Consider the following 19799-nt stretch of genomic DNA (forward strand, 5'->3'; position numbering starts at 1 on the left):
GCAACCTCTGGATGCCTGGGTCAACGTTCAACCACTGAGCCACACCAGCCAGGCTAAACATTTGAATTCTTAAATATCAGTTGGTGATTCTGAAAAAAAAAAATGCATATTTCTAGTAGATAAATCTTATTTTACAAGCAAAAAATAGTCGATAAAATATTTTGGTGTTGAAATCTTTTGATCTTGTTGGAAGCAAGCTCATAGATTAGTTGTAATACTAATGGGCATAATGATTTTGTCACAATTCATTTTCATTGGCATAAATATACACTTCAAACTTTCCTTCTATTTTTCTTGGAATATTATGGCACAAGTTCTCAGAAATATTCTAATTTTTTATCACTTTATGTTGAAAATTTAATCAGAATCATCTTAAATTAATATTTCTTATTTTAAATTTGAATGAAGAAAATAATAGAATGCTAAGAGGATGTATGCTTTGTTCATATACATTCATTAACAGAAGAAGGCCTGTTTGCATGAGAAGTCCATCTTTAAAAGCTTTGGAAGTGTTCAATGACTGACCAAAATATCAACTATTACAATTCGGTCTCAGAGGTTAAACTAGAATGTGTTAAATACTGTAAAGGACTCTTCTTGTTTAAAGAATAATATAATGATTTACGGTTCTATTTCTTTAAAAAATGACACTAGCATTTTAATGGGGATTGCATTAAATCTGTATATTGCTTTGGGTAATATGGCCATTTTAACTATCATGAGTCTTCCAATCCATGAACAAAGAATATTTTTCCATTTTGTTGTGCCTTTTTCAATTTCTTTTAATAATGCTTTGTTGTTTTCAGTATATAGGTCTTTCACATCCTCTATTGAGTTTATTCCTAGATATTTTATTCTTTTGGTTGCAATTAAAAAATAATTTTTTTAAATTTCTTTTTCTGAAGTTTTGTTGTTAGTATACAGGAAAGCAGTGAATTTTTATACATTAATTTTGTATCCTGCAACTTTACTGTATTTGTTGATTATTTCTATTAGTTTTTTGGTGGAGTCTTTAGTTTTCTATGTACAGAATCATGTCATCTGCAAAAAGTGACACTCTTACTTCCTGATTTGAATGCTTTTTATTTCTTTCTCTTGCCTGACTGTCTTGGTGGTTTTCAGAGGGAAGGAGGAAGCGGCCTAATATATGGTGACAGAAGATATTTGACTTTGAGTGGTGGGCACACAAAGCAGTAGACAGATCTTGTATCATAGAAATGTACATTGGAAACCTATATGATCCTATTAAACAACGTCACCCTAATAACTTTAATTTAAAAAATAATGTGTGTAAACAAAAAGGAAAGTCTGAACATACATGTATCCATTTAAAACCAATTTTTTGATTCTTATCTCAGAAATAATGACTGAGGTAATTTTTTAAATTTCTTTTAATTTGAGATATCTATAAATTGAGCCAGACTGAAACTTAACTTGAACCAATGTTAAATAAATTAAGAAAAATTGCCCTAAAGTTTTTTATTTTTATTTTTAATATGTTGGATTTCAAAAAATATTATAGCAAGTTAAATGAGGCAGAATCTGAGATAAAGTTCGAAGTTCTGATGTGTAAGTTTTGGCATTAATATCACCTAAGTAGCTATGTAACAAGAGTTAAAAGTTACCTCTGTATCTGAAAAGTGGCACTGAAGAATCATCCTAGAAATTAAAATACCATATGCCTAATCTAGACATTATCATGCTCTCTTCTCTTTCCAATCTAGATTGCATAATTAATTAGTCCTTTTGAAAAATATTTTAAGTGCACTTGAATATGCTGAAGTCTTTCATTCTTAAAACACACACACACACACACACACACACGTCTCTCACAGTTACAATCCTCTTCAATCACTGACCATTATAGACAAATTCTTTGTTTCTAAATCCAAGAAGACATTTTAGTACTTATTTAATTTGATTTCTCATCACTTCTGACCACTTCATTCTGCTAAAACACTTCACTTCCAAGACCACACATTCAAATTGCATTATCCCAACAATTCAGTTATTTATGAGCCTCATTGATATACTTCTGTCTCATGTCTGCATTGGAAATCCTGAAGTGCTCCATTATTTTCCCTTTTCTTTTTTCACTCTTAGCCATTTTTATTCTGATCACTTCCAAATCAACACCTCTAGAATACATATCTTCTGGTATCCAAATTCATGTGTCCAATTGCCTACTATCAAATTCCAATAAAGTCTCATAGGCATCTCAAGCTAAACGTTCTCAAAATATCATCTCTCTGCTAGTAAGTAGGCTTTTCTTTCCCCCTGTTGCCTCGGCTTTACTTTAGGCCCCCATCACCTCCAGCCTAGCTCATCGGTACAGTGCTCTGACTGATCTCCTCGTCTCCAGTTCTGCCTCCAAAGCTCTGCCACACTTGAGTATTTGTGTGTTTTTAATGTTAATATTATATGTTAGTCCTCTATGAAAAACCCTCCACTGGTTCTTTACTGACCTCAGGATCAAATCCAAACTTCTAATATTCCTCTTTAACGTCACCTCTCCCTGTTGCCTTCCTTCTCCCCCCGCCCCTCGCCCAAAACATATATTGTAAGTTACCTTCAGTTCCTAGACATTCACTGTTCTCTCTCGCCTCCCGACTCTTGCACATGCTGCTTTCCTGTACCTGAAACAACCATATTCCAACTGCAGCCATCCGCCCCCACGCCATGTTCTCTGGGACATCGCAATGATCTCCCAGTTGGATCAGGTGGTCCACGTGCTTGTTCGCACTCTGCACTTTCCACGATCGAGTCCGTACTGCACAGTTTTATAATTACCTATTTATGCTTCTGTGCTCCCTCCAGAACACAAGTTTCTTGAGGCAAACCCCATGTGTTATTCATTGTTTTATTCCTCTTTACCAGATTACTGAATAAATACTTTTTCCATTAATGCATACTAATTTTTAGCAACTTGCCTGACAAAAATATATTTCTTCTTAATGAATGATATATCCCCATTTTGTGCAATAAACAAATAAATACATAAATAAACCTTTAAAGAGTAAATAAAATAGTAGATGTCAAGGGATACATAACGAGAGTAGTACACTGAACTTCTACAAAACAGGGGGTGGGGGGGGGCTTGGTTAGATCTGTGCCAGGAATCTGGATTTATTAAAACCTCCATATTTTGTGATATATGGACAAAGTAATCACAACTTTAAGGAATTATTCATTAAAACTAACGTTACTATATTATAGCCTCTATAACTATGCTGACTCCTAGCAGTGTAAGATCACTGCATGTTAGTTAGAAAAGAGTTTGGAACTAGCTCATCCTCTGCATTTTATAAATGAAGAGCTAGTTTGAAGGAGATGAAATGACTCTCCTTTATTCCCACAGTTAGTTGAATAGTAGTACTATAGCCCTACTTTTCTGTTCTCCTGCAATTGTCTTCAAATGTATTGTGTGCTGTATAAAACAGACATTGACCATCATCAACTTTTACTAATGTCCTATTACATATCAGTGGGAACAAGTCACTTAGCACCTCACATTCATCTGTTACCTTCTGACCCAGTCAGATAACTATGAAAAAAATAACCACAAACATGTGTAGAGGAATTGAAGACTGGGTGGGTCAGAAAGAAGAGTCTGCCCTGAGGTGTCAAGGACTGTGACAGCATGAAAACATGACCACCGCTGTCAGTTTGTACTTAGTTCATAATCTAATAGTAAATAACATGGAAATTAAATTCTGAACTTTCTACCAAGTGGCTTTTCCTTAAGAGAGAGTTGCTTCCTTGGTTGCTATTGGATTTTAATAAATAGCACATATAGGAGTCAAAGACACATGTTCAAATGAAACTGGGACAAAAAACTACTTCTTTCCATCAAGTAGTAATACTGAAAGCCACGAGATGTTAAAGTAACTTACTGAACACATTCAACAAGTGCTTTTCCGTGTTCTTAAATCCTTTTTGGAACTAGGTGGGGTTAGTGAGAAATAAAACAGTACAGAGCTTTTGTTTTGTTTTAATAAATGACCAAAAATAAACGTTTGTACAATCTGGGAATCAGCTATATTTCAGTAACATTTCCTCTTATTGAGATTCAAAGACCTAGTCTCTAAAAACTGTCTATTAGAAAATGTCTCATATCATGACATTAATATTATTTTTTGAAAAAGTTATTATACATATTATTTTCTGGTCCTGCTGTACAATCTTCCAGTAGAGCTGAAAGTATTTTTAGGAATGCTCATATTTTTTCTCCTAATATACCTATGAATAGCATTAAATAAATCTACACTTTATAGACAAGAACAGTTAAGTATTTGTGGTTCACACTCCCTATTCAGTGTCATAAAGCACTTGGCACTAGCCTGAGGAACAGAAGGAGCACCTTAAATTAGGCTCGTAGAATCAACCCAGTTCTGAAGACAGCTCTTCTCTTGAAATAACCACCATGAGGCTCTACTCAGAGGACAGGAGCATTTATTGAATTTATTGAGTGCTTTTGATGTGCAGAAACTTTGCTAATCCCATTACAAGTATTAACACATTCGAACTATCATCCCCATTTTATACTTGAGGCACACATGAGTTTAGTCGCTTGCCTGAGATTTACGGAAAGCAAGTAGGAGAGCCGGGTCTCGAAGCCAGGAAGTCTGGCTCCAGAATCCTCCCCCTTAATCACTACCCTGGTCTACTTGTCCAGATACCCCACCTTCCTATGTCACCCCACAAATGTTGCCTTAATGAGAAAACAAGTCTTTCCTCAACTTCCATTTGATCTTTACCTTCTTCACCAAGAACCAATAAAACAGCTGAAAATTTTTACTTTTATTAAAATGAGTTCAGTTGGAGTAACAAGAAATCTAAAACTCAAGGCTAGCAATTAAACAAGTGGAGACCTCACAGGAAATGTTTATTTGTCCCAAGAGATTCATTACAACCCTCTTTGCTGACGAACGCGATATAATATATGCATCTGTGGGTTCACCACAACACACAAGTCAGCTGCCCCCATCCCCGGCCAGTATTCACCAGAGAATTTCATGTACTAAGGCCCCATGCTCATGTTTTAGAATGTACTGATGGATATTAACATTATGATTAAAAAAAAAAAAAAGCCAAAAATCAAGTTCCAAATACTTGGCCCAGACACATGGCTTTCATCAACTCCACAAAGCTCAGGAGATACTTTATCAGCCACCTGATCAAAGGAAGCAGCAGGAGCAGATACAAACACAAGACAGGACACGTGCAGTGACCTCCACTCGAGCACACCCCAGGGCAGAGCATCCCCGGGAAGGAGACGGCACGTCAGCATTCAGTGTAGCAGACCAATGAATGGAGACCTCTTGAAAGGCAAGGCCCTGAATGCACCAAGCTGAAAATTAGATCCTGATTTAGCGTGACTCGTGTGTACATTGCTGTAAGAGATATCTTACTCATGTGAAGGTCCTGTCAACTTCCTTTCAAACATGAGCGGAATGAAGCACAAATACCACGTGACTACTCAAGTGTGCTTACTTCTGCACAGATAAAACGGCTTTATTTGGAAACATGGCAAAGGAAGAGGGAAAGGCATCTGCAAACCATGAAGCTTATTAAACAAATTTGTGTCCCAAGTACTTGAGGTACTCTCAGTCCTAATTAATGTCTCTTGCAAATGCACCCTCATAGCTAACATTCCCTTTCCTGATCTGAGCCATATGCTCCTTCTTTCCTCTTAATGATATAAATGGAAATCGTTGGTGTTTTTGTTTTGTTTTTTACTATTTCTATTACAAAACGTTCTTTCCAGGCTGATACTCTGTGATGAGATCAATGAGTGAGAAAATCCCTTTGCGGAAAGTTGCCCACTCTGTCCCTCTCCTGATAGCCTGTGTGCAGAGGTGAGGACTTAGGTGTGATTTTTAAATGTGGCATTAAGTATTTTGCCTGCATTAGAAGCAAGCTACTACAGAGTAGACATAAAGAACAGGTAAATTGAAAAGGTGCTTAGTTCAATGTATAGCCTGTACAGTTGAAGCATAACCATCACATCTCTCCTAAGGAGGTTTATGGAATACAGTGACATTCAGAAACTAACCTGCTTTCTTTCAGAAGCTAATAGAGTAAATCAAATTACTTAACCCCCTCTAGCTACTGCTCTATATCTGTTTTCATTTTACGAAGCACTCCTGACCTACGTGACTACAGTAAAGAGAGATGTACGGATGTTCGAGATTTCAGAGTTGGAAGAGACCCCAGCGATCACCCAGTTGGGTGGTTGGTGAGCCTCATGGTGTATCCCAAACTCATGGTGAGCTTGGAGCCTGGTTGTTCCCTGAGAGCTTACAATACAGTTGACTCAAGGTGGACCTGATAGAGCCAGACATACCATTTTTCTAAAGCATTCCAGTGATTCCTCTGCATGCCCAGCTTGATCTTGTCCACCCAGCTCTTTTGGGGCAAATGATATTAAATTTGTGTTCAATGTCCACAGCCAGTTGTTCGTGGCGGGGGTTGGGGAGCAAAACCTCAGGCTTTAACCTCCACACCTGTGCATTTTCCTCTACATTATATACTGCTTATAATCCTTCTTTTTGAAAAATAAAATCAGTTTGATGACAGAAACATCTTTAAAAACAAAACAAAATCCGCACCTATTCTCCCACTCTCCCTTTTGCAAGGGCCTCTTCCCTATCTCTCATTTTTCGCTCCAGAATGGCAGCTATCATTTAGTTGTCACTATATAACTGCAAAATTAAAATTAAAATCTTAGTAAACTTTTCCAGAATTGCCCCCAAAAGTACCACTTTCAATGGTGCAAAGAAATGACTTTTGTTTGTTCTCATATTAAAATCGTAATAATAGCAGCCATATAAGCACACTAACTCTGCAAGTTGGACCTGGATCATCTTACTGCATCTTTACAACTGTATAAGGTTAGTATATTATTCACATCTCACAGATAAGAATACTGAACCACCAAAATTCAAGTCAAGTGCACTAATTTACATTATTTTGCATGGCTAAGAACTTGTAATCAGGCAGTTTAGTCTCAGAAATTACAAAGTAAAACTGTTCTTTAAAGGTAACTATTTTTAATCATAATAAACTAATATTTACAAAGCATTTTTTAAAGAACATTTTACTCGCCCTGGCCAGTTTGGCTCAGGGGCAGAGCGTCAGCCTGTGGACCAATGAGTCGTGGGTCTGATTCTAGTCAAGGGCACATACCTCCATTGCGGTTCATCCCCAGCTTAGTTGGGGTCGTGTGAGAGGCAACCAGTGGATATGTCCCTCTCATAACGCTGTTTCTCTCTCTCCCTCTCACTCTATCCAAAGATAAATTTTAAAAATCCTCAGGTGAGGATTCAAACAAAATTTTACCCATTTTTCATATTATCTCATTTAAACATTACAACAGTGATGAACATCACCATCTGGTTGCACAGAAACCAAGGCTGGGGGAACACCCAATGTTCTCACAGGTAGTAGGTGACCAAACCCAAATCTCAGCCTTTGTGACATGTGCAGGGTGCACTCTATCCACCACAATGCTTTACCTCTGAGCACTGTGTCATGGCCCTGATGAGCACTTCTTATGAACAGACCTGCTAGGAAAACAGTATGAAACTGCCTATGAACAGCCAAAAAACAAATGCTGTACCGTTCAGATTGAACTGTTGATTGTACTGAAATTCATGGGTACACTAGGAAACAAAATAAATTGTGGCAAATCTCTCCAAAGAGCTGGTTGTGCATCCTTCTATTTTTATTCACATAATCTGTGTTTACTGAGCTGCGGTCAAGGATGCATGAGCTATTTTTGTTCCGAAAAAGGTGATAACACCAGCCAAGCAGAAGCATCCCTCCATGACCAGAATGCAATGGCCTTCATTATCTTCCAGCTCCGTCCTAAATGCCTCATGGAGAGCTGGCAGATGGTGTTTTCTCTTGCCCCTTGCCTTGCACTTATTTAATTATTTTAACTTCGTTTTTGTTCTGCTACCACAATGCCTAATAGGCAGATATATTTGGCAGTAGATTTCTTTTAATACTGACTAGCGCATTTGGAAAATTTGTCAGGCCCTAAATTCTGAATCAAGTGAGGGTAAAGAATAATGATGACAAAAACATACTATGAATAATAACTAACATTTACTAGGTACACACAATATACAAGATTCTGAGCTGAAGAATTTGCATGCATACCTTATTAAGCACCCAGTGACTCACAAATGGACAGGCTTACGTGTAGAGAGGTGAAGAAACCTATTCTGGGTTGAACAGCTAGTACATGGTGGAGGCAGAAAATCTGAACCAAGTCCCTGTGAGGTGGGCTGAGCCTCTGAAATGGATGGCAATGCGGTTGAATTACTGTTCATTTTCGTTTTTGAGCCTCTCCTAGATAAGTTTAAAGTTTTTCTTTAGGCACCCCAGAAAGTTCCACTCTGCACATGTGCTGGTGGACAGCAGCCTCCGAAAGCAAAGGCGGGAACTGGTCTTGATACCAGCCCATGGCAGGAACCTGGAAAGTAAAATCTACTCTGTATGTGCATGAAGACCCAAGCTCCATCTAAGCCAGACCGTGGCAGCAGCTCGGAAGCGTGTTCTTCATTAGTGATGCACCAAGCTCCCTCCCTAGCCCCTTTCCCTCCAGCCTGTTTTCAGTAAACCTGTTTTGCATGTTTCTCCTCCTCCCTTGAATTCTATTTTGAGTTAGGGGTGCGAGAACACTTCTCTGGTTAATACCTACCCTTAATATCTTATGCAAAACTTATGTGGTAGCAGTTATAAACTCTCACAGATGACATGATTCTATATATAAATAACCCTAAAGACTCCACTAAAAGATTATTAGAAACAGTAAATAAATATAGTAAAGTTGCAGCGTACAAAATCAACATATAAAAATCCATGTGTCCCTATCTGCTAACAATGAAATATCAGAAAAAGAAATACAGAAAATCCCATTTACAATTGTAGCAAAAAAGATAAATGTTTAGGTATAACTGATACTAGAAAAGATGATAAAGAATTAGAAAAAGGGAGAAGATAATAAAATATTTGGCTATAATCTTAAAACAAAATTGTTCACTTTTTAAATTGTACATATTAAAAACAAAAACAAAAATCTAGTCACAGCTCAGCTGGTGTGGCTCAGTGGATTGAGTGTCCTCCCATGAACTGACAGGTTCTCATTCAATTTCCAGTTCAATTCTGGGTCAGGGGACATGCTTGGGTTACAGGCTCATCCCCAGTAGGGGGCGTGCAGGAGGCAGCTGATTGAAGTTTCTCTCTTCACATTGATGTTTCTCTCTCTCTAAATAAATAAATAAATAAATAAAAACATATTAAGCCCGGCCAGTGTGGCTCAGTGGCTGAGCATCAACCCATGCACCAAGAGGTTGCCCGTTTGATTCCCGGTCAGGGCACATGCCCAGGTGGTGGGACAAATCCCCAAGAGGGGGCCATGAAGGAGGTGGCCAATCGATGTTCTCTCTCACTGATGTTTCTCTCTCTCTCTCTCCCTTCCTCTCTCTCTAAAATCAATAAAGAAAAAGAAAACAAATATTTAAAAAAAAAACTAGTCACAAATCATGGAGATGGCTATTAACCAAGTCATAAAACTTGAACAAATAAAATGAAATGCATATTTGGAACTGACATAATCTGTTTCTCTTAAGCATAAACATTTCAAAAATTACTTCTAAATCATTTCAATTGTCTTTCACTTTGAAACGCGGAACTGATTTTGGCAATCTCTTCCCTCTGCTGTCAATATATTTACATTAAATGAACATAGAAATCTACAATTTAAGCAACTTCTGGATAAAATGGGTTACTTTAAAAGCATATGTTTTACAAAAAGACAACCTACTGGATAGAGGAAGATATTTGCTAATGAAACATCCAATACAGGGTTAATATCCAAAATTTATAAAAACTCACACAACTCAACACTGTAAACAACAATCTATCCAATTAAAAAGTGACCAAAGGACCTGAAAACACATTTCTCCAAAGAGGACATACAGATGGCCAAAATGCATATAAAAAGATGCTCAATGTCACTAATCATCAGAGAAATGCAAATTAAAACCACAACGAGATATGGTATCACCTCACACCTGTAGGTGGGAATGCAGATTGATGCAGCCACTATGGAAAACAGTATGGAGTTTCCCCAAAAAATTAAAAATAAAACTGCCTTATGACCCAGTGATTCCACTTCTGGGTATATTTCTGAAGAAACCCAAAATACTAACTTGAAGAGACTTGTACCCCTATGTTCATTGCAGCATTGTTTATAATAGTCAAGATATGGAAGCAACCCAAGTACCCATCAATAGACAAGAGGATAAACAAGTGGTGGTTACATATATATAATGGAATATTACTTGGCCATAAAAAAGAATAAAATCAATAGCATGGATGGATCTAGAGGGCATTATACCAAGTGAAATAAGACAGAGAAAGAAAAATACCCTATGATGTCATTTGTGTGTGGAATCTGAAGAACAAAATAAATGAACAAATAAAATAGAAACAAACTTATAGATCCAGAGAACAGACTGATGGCTGCCAGAGAGGAGAGAGGTTGGGGGACTGGGTTAAAAAAGTTGACAAGATTAAGTAGTACAAATGGTAGTCACAAAATAGTCACAGGAATATAAAGTGCAACATAGGGACTATAGTCAGTAATACTGTAATAACTATGTATGGTGTCAGGTGGGTACTAGATGTATCAGGGGAAATACTTTTAAAGTGTATGATTATCTAACCACTATGCTGTACATCTGAAAGTAACACAAAATAATATTGAATGTAAACTGTAAGGTTTGAAAACACATGCACGTTTTAATGAAATAAACACGTTGCCTTACATTAGTCAATACTTTTGTTCAAAAAAAAAAAAATTATAACAAAATCCTGTTTTGGATCTAGGTGCTCCTATTGAAGGACAGAAGTGATTCAGGGCTTTCTGCAGCACAATGATAGGCCCTCCATTGAATCAGGTGAGACACCTGTGTTGGGGCCCCGCCCCCCAGGAGTCCTGACCCTCCATTCACTATGCCTCAGCTACTGAGGCTGATCCCACCAGGGAAGCTGTCAGCCCCTTCAGCTGCTCTTGTCACCACAGAGCCTTGACCAGCCTTTGGCACAAGTAACAGTGGACCATATTCTATAGTTTCTCACTGTCGCCTCCTTGCAGATAATGTTGCACATCTCAAATATTCCAAACAGAAATGTATATTATAAAAAGGAAGGAAAGCCAGGCTAACAGACAAAGACATAGTACTTCCAAAAAATATAGTCATTAGAATCACTATTTCTTTCTTTTTAAGTGAACATTAACCATTTATTCAAAATTATACAAGAAGTTGAAGGATTCAAGTGTTCTGTGACATAGAGCCATTTCAAAGAGTTCATGTATCAGCTGAGCCAGGAGCGGGTGTAAAAACTAGTGAGGAGGCCCCATGTGGGCATCAGGACAGTGGCCTGCTGTCCTCCCTGATTGCCCACAGGTGTGGCATTCATAGCAGCATGCTAAGGACCAAGTTTAATTACATTTGCTTCATTATTAATGTCAAAGACTCCTTGGATTTTTCCCATAAATTTCTTATGCTGTATTAATAAATGCCTCTTCTACACTGGAAGCAGTCTTAGCAGAAGTTTCCATGAAAATCAGTCCATGTTCTCATGCAAAAGTCTCACCTTCTTTTTTACTTCTTCTAGATTCAAAATCACTTTTATTTCCAGTAAGCATACTGACCACATTGGAATTGGAATGCTGGTGGGCACCTTCTCACCAGGTTGTCAAGTGGTTGATGGTGTCTCTCATAACATCACACCAAGAAGCCCCCGGTCCACCTCCGTCATACTAACTTGTGATGGAGCGAAAGGACGTTTGCCCTCCTGTGTGCCATAGCTGAGGTTTTATTTGTTTCCCATCAATAGTCTCCATTCAAGCACCGAACTCTATACCAATAATAAGATCATGCACTGGCTGAAACCTCCTGTCTAAACTGTAGCAATAACCATGATTTACCAGCAAATGTGTCACCAGTGATGATGATGATGATGTGCCTGAAGAGATAGTATACTTGATAGATGTACTGGGAAGAAGTAGGCCGAGGCCATGGGCACAGGGCTGTGAAATCACTATTTTATATGCCTTATTTTAATTTATTTCACACTTTTTGTTCCAATGTGGTTAAATACATTCTTCATCAGGAGAACTACAAATAGATAGTTGTATTTAAACCTATGTCTATGTATTACTTTGATTTTACTTACATTGTTTGAAGTCCCCCAAAAGTTACACTATTATAGTATATATAGAGAATGTTTTTAGATAGTTAATCTCAGTGTAAATGGTAAAATTATAGCTAACTCAACTCACTCTCCCAAAGACTTACTTTAAAAAGTACATTAATTGTGGGTAAAGATTTTAAAATAATCATAATGAAGCTTATATATGGGGCCCTTTCTCCTTTGTTTTACAGATCCCCAGCCATGCATACTCTGGGAGCTAACATTAAACAACCAATCAGATCACTGTGAGTTTTGTGTCCTCAAATGCACTAGTTCTCTGTTGACAGCAGAGTGATCTGGCCACCTATGTTGCTATAGCAAGAGAGGTCACGCACCGCAACTCTGTAGGACAACTGAATTTGAAAGCTTTTCTACTGAGCATTGTAAATTTGGTCAAGTGATTTAGCTTCTCTGAACTTGGGTTTTTCTCAAACGCAAAATGGAGCTAATAACTTCTTTTAGGGCTGTTGGAAGAAATAAACAAGAAATAGATGCAAGGTACCTGGCACAGGGCTTGGTATTCAATAAATAGTGAGTGTTTGCTGTGGTTAGTAATTATGTTTGTAATAGTCACTTTTAAAATATTAATAGTTATTCCATGGAGAAGCTAGCTGGAAAATAAAATGTTGCAATAGCCACAGCTTTCCCATGTCCCTGGATCCCTGCCAACAAGGCAGGTATTTTCATCATATAACTTCTCCTGGGGTAATAATAGGTCCATGTATTGGAAAAGAACACGTAAGAGGAAGGAATATCCTTTGTCACACTCTACATCACAGACATGAGCAGGAAATTAATCATCCAAGAGGAGAGATTCAGAGTATCCACTGATCCCTAAACCTTTCCATCTCTGGTGATTTATGGAAGTACAAATAAAATTTGGTTCCTCAAATATTTGGTCCAAGATGTGATCCACTTACAATGTACCAGGTACCAGATACTGGGGAGAAAAGATGACCAGTGCCTACACCTTTCTCTTGAGGAGTTACAATGTTATGGAAGAAAGATGGACATGTAAACAGTAAAGGACCATGAAAATAAGCCACAAATTGGAGACATTAGAAGAAAACACTAAACACTAGGAGCAATAAAAAAAAATCCAGACACCCTGGGAGCCAGTAGATGAGCCAAACATCCTTGCTATTTGCATTCTGCCTGTTCTCCACTTGTGCTCATATGATTCCCTGGTCATTCCTTAAACTTTGCTTTTTAATGCATCTTCATAAGGTGAAGAATGTGGCAGGTTGGGTCAATGGTTACATGATGTATAATTTTATGCCATAATTTTAACAAAGAGGCTATGCTAGTCACTCTAATTAGTTTTACTATTTCATGCTAGAGTACAAAGGCTAAATCTCACACTTCTTTTTTAAGACAGAGACATTATTTCTAAGTATATACTATTACACATTTCCTATATTTATTTACATAAAGTGAGGACCAGCACATATTACAAAGGCAAAACATGGCTTCTTAAACACCAGTGCAATGAGAAAGTTGGGGAAAGCCTTTGAAGGGATCAACAGAAAGAAATCTTATGTGAAATTTTCTTATTTGATGGAAGTGAAGCCTCCCCAAATTAGATCTGCCATCAACCCCCTTCTGGGACAGCTTCCAGCTTCGTTCCGGACAGACTGCCCAGCAGGACATCCCATGCTTTCACAGTGAAGCCCGGAGCCACTCCTCCGGTTGTGAAGAGCGTATATAACCCTTGCCTCCGACTTCCGCTTCCTGCTTGCTACTCAGTACTCCCACGGTATAATACACTTTCCTCCCGTTAATCTTTCTACCGCCAATTAATTCGTGGGCCCTTCCACAAGAACCAAAGTTGGAACTATGCAACTCTATGACATAAGAGGAAAAAATGATTGGCTTCACTCTACAGGCAACCTACCATAGATCCAAAATCTGGACTTAGAAAAGTAATTTTTTATGATTTATGTTTATTTGTCTTGATTTATTTTTTTAAATTGATAGAGTTTGGTAGATTTTGTGATAGAAGTAGATACTACTCCTCTATATTAGGACCAAATCAGCATGCCTTTCCACTATACCTTGTTAATTTCTGCAAGGTGTTAAAAAATAGAATTTTTGCTAATACAAACATGTTTTGGTTCACATTTTTTTTGTTAAGTATGTCTAGTTAGAATTTCAAATGCACTGAACCAGGTAAAAGCTGTCTTAAAGGATGAGAGCATCTCAAAGGGAAGTATGTCTAGAAACTAAGCATGACCAGTATTAGAAGGGTGATGTGTGATCTTGGTTTCATGTACTCAAATTTTAAGAATCATACATAAATTGTGGTAGTCACCACACCCAGGCAGTAATGTTTCCATAGTAACTAATCTACTAATAAAGAAACAGGTGATGTGGAAGGAGAACAAATAAAACTATAGTGAAAAATAAGTCAATGGCCCTGAATGTATGACAATGGCAAAACACAAACACACACACACACACACAAAAGACAGACATGTCAAGATGGCGTTTTATTTCAGGAAAATATTAGGAACTCAGAAGATTCTGGAAGATGAGAGTCATGCCTTCTGTTTCTTTTTAATCATTTTATGGTCTGAAAGAAAGTCATGCACAAAACAGGCATTGAGAGAGAGAGAGAGCATGAGCAAGAGCAGGCGGATAGGGCTGAGAAAAAGAGGGAAAAATGAGAATCTCACAGGAAACTGATACTTCTGTACTATCAGATCAATAGGCACCCAAGTAATAGAGCAAATATATCAGTGATCACTCTTCCATCAATTCTCAGACATAACGATCAACCATAGATGCTGAAAAGGAAAATGTCCCTCATAAAACCTATGATCATAGGTGTTCATAAATGTCACTCTGTCGCTCTCGAATTCTGGTTGCCCCTGTGATGAGAAAGACTCAGCCTGAAGGTGAATTACTTTCATAAGTTTGAGTTTAATTCATTCAGCCAGTTTTAAATTTTGAGAAGAAGAAAACATATGTTTCTTTCCCCGGTGGCATTTTTACACCCAAATAAATCAAAAGTAACTATCCTGTCAACAACTCAAGTAATTTTAAAAAGGCATGATTTTGAAGATTCATACATTTAAACACACATGGACATTTTACAGCATGTTTTTAGATATTTAGTGTGTGTGCTTTTTTCAAATGTGATCTTTGTGGTTTGGTATAGTTTTGCATTTTCCCTTCTGAGCTTATCTATCTTTAAGCTTACAACAGCAATTAAAAAATCAATTGGCCTTACTGGAGAGGTTAATTTACTTGTGTTGTAGATTGAAACAGAAATAATTCAGGCTGTATTTTCAAAGCAGTTTGCCTCTGTAAACCTCAATGCTTTATAAAAACATCATCTGGTCATAAGTTAGGAATCATTGTGTTGACAGCATAGAAACTAACTATGTGCTTCTGTGAAAGTGTTCACAACTCCCTGGGGACCAGGCCAGTATGCAGATTCTGATTTCGAAGGTGTGGAGTAAGGCCTGAGGTTTACCATTTCAGACACCCAGGTGATGCTAAAGCTGCTGGTCAGCAAACAATATTTTCATGAACCATGTTCCATTTTTGCCTTTACAATGTGTGATTGATTCTTTGAGAATGTTTACCTTTAGAATAGCTAAGTGTCTCATCCCTTTAGATTCCTTGGTACACATGGAATTTCTTTAGAAACCTGTAAGAACTGCTTACCCTAAATGGTCAATTTGTTTGTTTTTCTGTCTGCCTTTCATAGAGATAGAGCCCTGCTTATTTTAAGTCCAGCTCTTGCAGCACATTTATTTTACTGCATTTACAAAATGTGCTGATGTGAAAATCTAAAGAATAGTCACAGACCAAAAAGATATCTTTGGACCCGACCAAAAGTTACAGTTTTGGTAACACATAGAGGAACAGGGAGTTGTAATAAGTGTTTTTTAGCCCAAAAAGCAACCACAAACTGTATTTCATACTGTTATTAGAACAACGAATAATCAATGACCTCCATATGAACCAGCAAAAAAGACACCATTAAAATGCTACCTAAAGCCATGAGTTGAAAAATGGTGTAGACTAAGAGAGTAATGGTACAGCGGGACATAAACAGCAAGCCAGACATTCTTTAGGGAGATCTTCCATAGCCTTGACCCTGTAAAAAACAACAACACAAACAAACAAATGTACACACACAAAATGAAGTCTTTTCTCATGTTTTGTTTTGTTTTGTTTTGTTTTGTTTTAATTTCTAGTTTTAAATTCATTCTGGTGAAGAGCAGGAGAAACCTCCTTAATAGATTCTTATGTGGTACAGCTGGGATCATGTATTACAATCTTGATTCATTAAAAAATGGTAAAACCCAGGGAAATATTGCCCCGTGAATGAAGTCAGAAACTATTGGTATGCGGTCCTGCTCCTTAGAAGAGCCAGGAAAGTACAAGTTGAAACTTATAGCTTTGTTTCTTTGTCCACAAGCTTTTAGCACAATCTTGAGTAGGTATCCAAGTAATTCAATCTGGCTACCTGCTCAACATTAGACTACTTAATTCATCTTATTTGCCTGGTTAACGTTTTAGTTTTTAATTAACTGTAAATGGTCAATGAGCAGAATACTTTATAAGGAAAAAAAAGTAAAATAAGTGTATTTATTTAATTTCATACTAAAATAGAACAGAATTTAGGAACTAAAGTTAACATAGGTTTGACAGCAACAAAAATTACCATTTTTTAAATAATTCAGTGTTTAGCTTCTTTCACTACAGATGTACTAACTTACCTGTGTTTAGCTTTGTTAAATGTTAGTATGGACACTAAAATACTATTAACCACTACTGCCTTTTTCTTATTTGTCTCATATTCATGTCTCTTACATCAGAGGCAAAAAAAAAAAAAAAATGGTACATGATTGACTAGACTCATTCATGTGAGTCAAAGGGAAATCAAATGAGGTTTCAGGTGTTTAAACTCTTTTAAAAATATCAGTTCATACACATTGAACCCATCAAAGACTAAATTATTATAAATTAAGAATGTCATTTGATTAAACAGGCTCAAAAATGTTTTAAAATACAGTCAAGAATACTGTATTTGTACCCACAAACAGGACAAAATGACTGTTGATCTGAGTCCTTTATTAAAATGACAAATATATTCACTCAAGCATTTATTAAGCATGCCCCAAAACCCAAAACTTAGATAGGTATCACAACCCCCTTTTTATGTACATATTTTAATTTCTTGAATACATAATTCAAAATAGAATAAAAACCCTACTCTCTAGAACATGAGAAGACAAGTAACAGATGAGTGTTATGATACAAATGGAATTTATGATCACAAATAAGGCTATCTATGTGACTTTCAACCACATTTGTATTACACACGGTTTAAAAATTATCTCATCTCTTTCAAGACCACTAACTTTTTTGAAACCGTAGAGTTGGTAGAGGGTGTATGCCATTTAAGTATTAGTTCAAAGATACATAGAAGCAATCTTGGTGGTGGTGGGGAAAAGAGAACTGTTTAGAGTCTATAGTTATCACTTTTCAATCTCCCTTTTGATGTCAGAAGGTAGATTAATCGCTTTTCTTTTGCTATGTGACCAAGGGTGAAAACAAAAATCCCTAGTCCATAAGGTTGTACAACTCCCATTTTGAACCATAGACCCTAGACAAGTGGGAAGCATGAATGTCTTTTACATTTGTTCCTGATATCTTATGTACTCATGCCTTTTTGAGAGAATCATACCTAGTAAGACATTCCACTAAATTCAGAATGAAACTTTAAATTTTAACAGCGACAGCAGAATTTCTTATACAGGTCAACATTTTCAGGCTCATATAATTAGTTTGTACTTATAGAAATAGGAATTGACCCATATGATGCTAACTATATTCCTAAGATTCTAATAAAAATTCACATGGTTTATTTATCATGTAAATAAGAAGGAAAATATTTGCTGAACTTTGTCTTCGTATGCATGGAATGAATCGATTTTTCAAAGATTATGGTAAATGATAAAATATAGTTCCCGAGACACAGTAAGGTTTTAATCTAAACAATAAGTGGCCATAGTTATAAAAAACAAAAAACAAACAAAAAAAAAAAACCTGCCCTTTCGGTTGCTTCATGTATCACTGGTCCACTGGCAGCTTCATAGAAGCACTCTCTCTAATCCAGAGATTGCACTCAAAAGGCCATGGGCCACATTAGGTTTAAAAACGTGTGCAGAGCATTTTTGGTTCGGTTTGGTTTTGCAGTTTGGTATTTTAACGGCCTTCAGATGGGGTCTGAGCTTTGCCACTTCCCTGTTTTACACGCATCCCGATTGTTTAACATCCCATCAAATCTGTTCTTAGAGCTCAGCTCTAAGCCCCGAACCACAAGCTAATGTCCCAGGAAAAGCCCTAAATGAGCCGGCATCTGCTGCGACCCCCTCACACGGCAGGGAGATGTCCCTTTCTCTTCCCTCACCCCGGGACTGGTAAGCATCCTTCCATTTCGTACCACGGCGAGCCAGCATCTGAAAGCCTGGGGGTGCTCAGCACTCACCAGTTTGCAGCATCTCAGCCACTCTGGTGACTCCGAGCATCCTCTGCGCGCTGCTCAGCTGGATACGTGAGTCCGCTTCCAACATTGTCTTGCCATTGAGCGAAAAACACGAGGTCTTCCCTATTCCCCAGCCCCCTCTTCCCGCACCCCCTCAGACAATGGGGTTTTCCCTTATAAAGAGGGGGCCTAGCACGCGGAGGGGAAACGCGTTCTGCCCTCCTCCTCCTGCCCACTCGCACGCGGAGCTCCGCTCCGGGCCGCGGGCCTGGCTGGCCGTCCGTCCGGCAGGAGGGCAGAGCGGCGGAAAACTGGCTAACAGGACAGAGATCCCGGGGCCACGGGAATCCCATCAGAAATGGCTCCTCCTGGCAAAACCCAGACAAGTGACAAGGAGAAATATAGAAGGTTATTTATATTTAAATATTTCTAATGACATCATAATCACGCTTCTGCCTCGCGAGGCACGAGGCAGCCGTTTTCCTGGTGCCGCCATCCTGCAAACCAAATGTTGTGTTGGAGAAAATCTACATAAGCACCAGACAGCCTCAATAAAACATCCAGGAAAATCCTATAAACTCCTCGAATTGTTATTTCTAAAGAACCGAGAACAATAATTTATTTTTTCGAGGTATTTGTCCTTGGAATACAATAGTCCAGTTCAATAAAAACGAATTATCCCCAGCTCTTTGAGCATTGGAACGTCAAGCTATCTAGCATTTTCATTTCACTTAAAATGAAGTCTGGTATTTTGGAAAATGGAACATTTTCTTTTTTCACCGTGTGTCATATTGAGTCATTCTGTATACAGTTCATCATGGCCTTAATTTATTAAACTATACAATCAGTTTAAAAAACTAACATTTAAATTGCCTACAGATATAAATTTTATTTTAAATCTTGGAAAAAGTTTTGAGGTAGATAGTCTAAATCAATATGTCTTATAATTAATTCTATTATTATAACCTGACATTTTTTGGGTACTTCCTTAAGAGAAAACACTCTAAGTGATACCAAAGAT

The 19799-nt window shown here is 37.5% G+C and overlaps 1 pseudogene; it reads right to left on the minus strand.

The window, feature by feature from the left end:
• Positions 1 to 11391: 11391 nt before the first annotated feature.
• Positions 11392 to 18866, minus strand: LOC118625028 (annotated as a pseudogene).
• Between the last annotated feature and the right edge of the window lie 933 nt (positions 18867 to 19799).

The sequence above is a fragment of the Molossus molossus genome, unplaced genomic scaffold (genome assembly GCF_014108415.1).
Source record: "Molossus molossus isolate mMolMol1 unplaced genomic scaffold, mMolMol1.p scaffold_m16_p_11, whole genome shotgun sequence".
Lineage (NCBI taxonomy): Eukaryota > Metazoa > Chordata > Mammalia > Chiroptera > Molossidae > Molossus > Molossus molossus.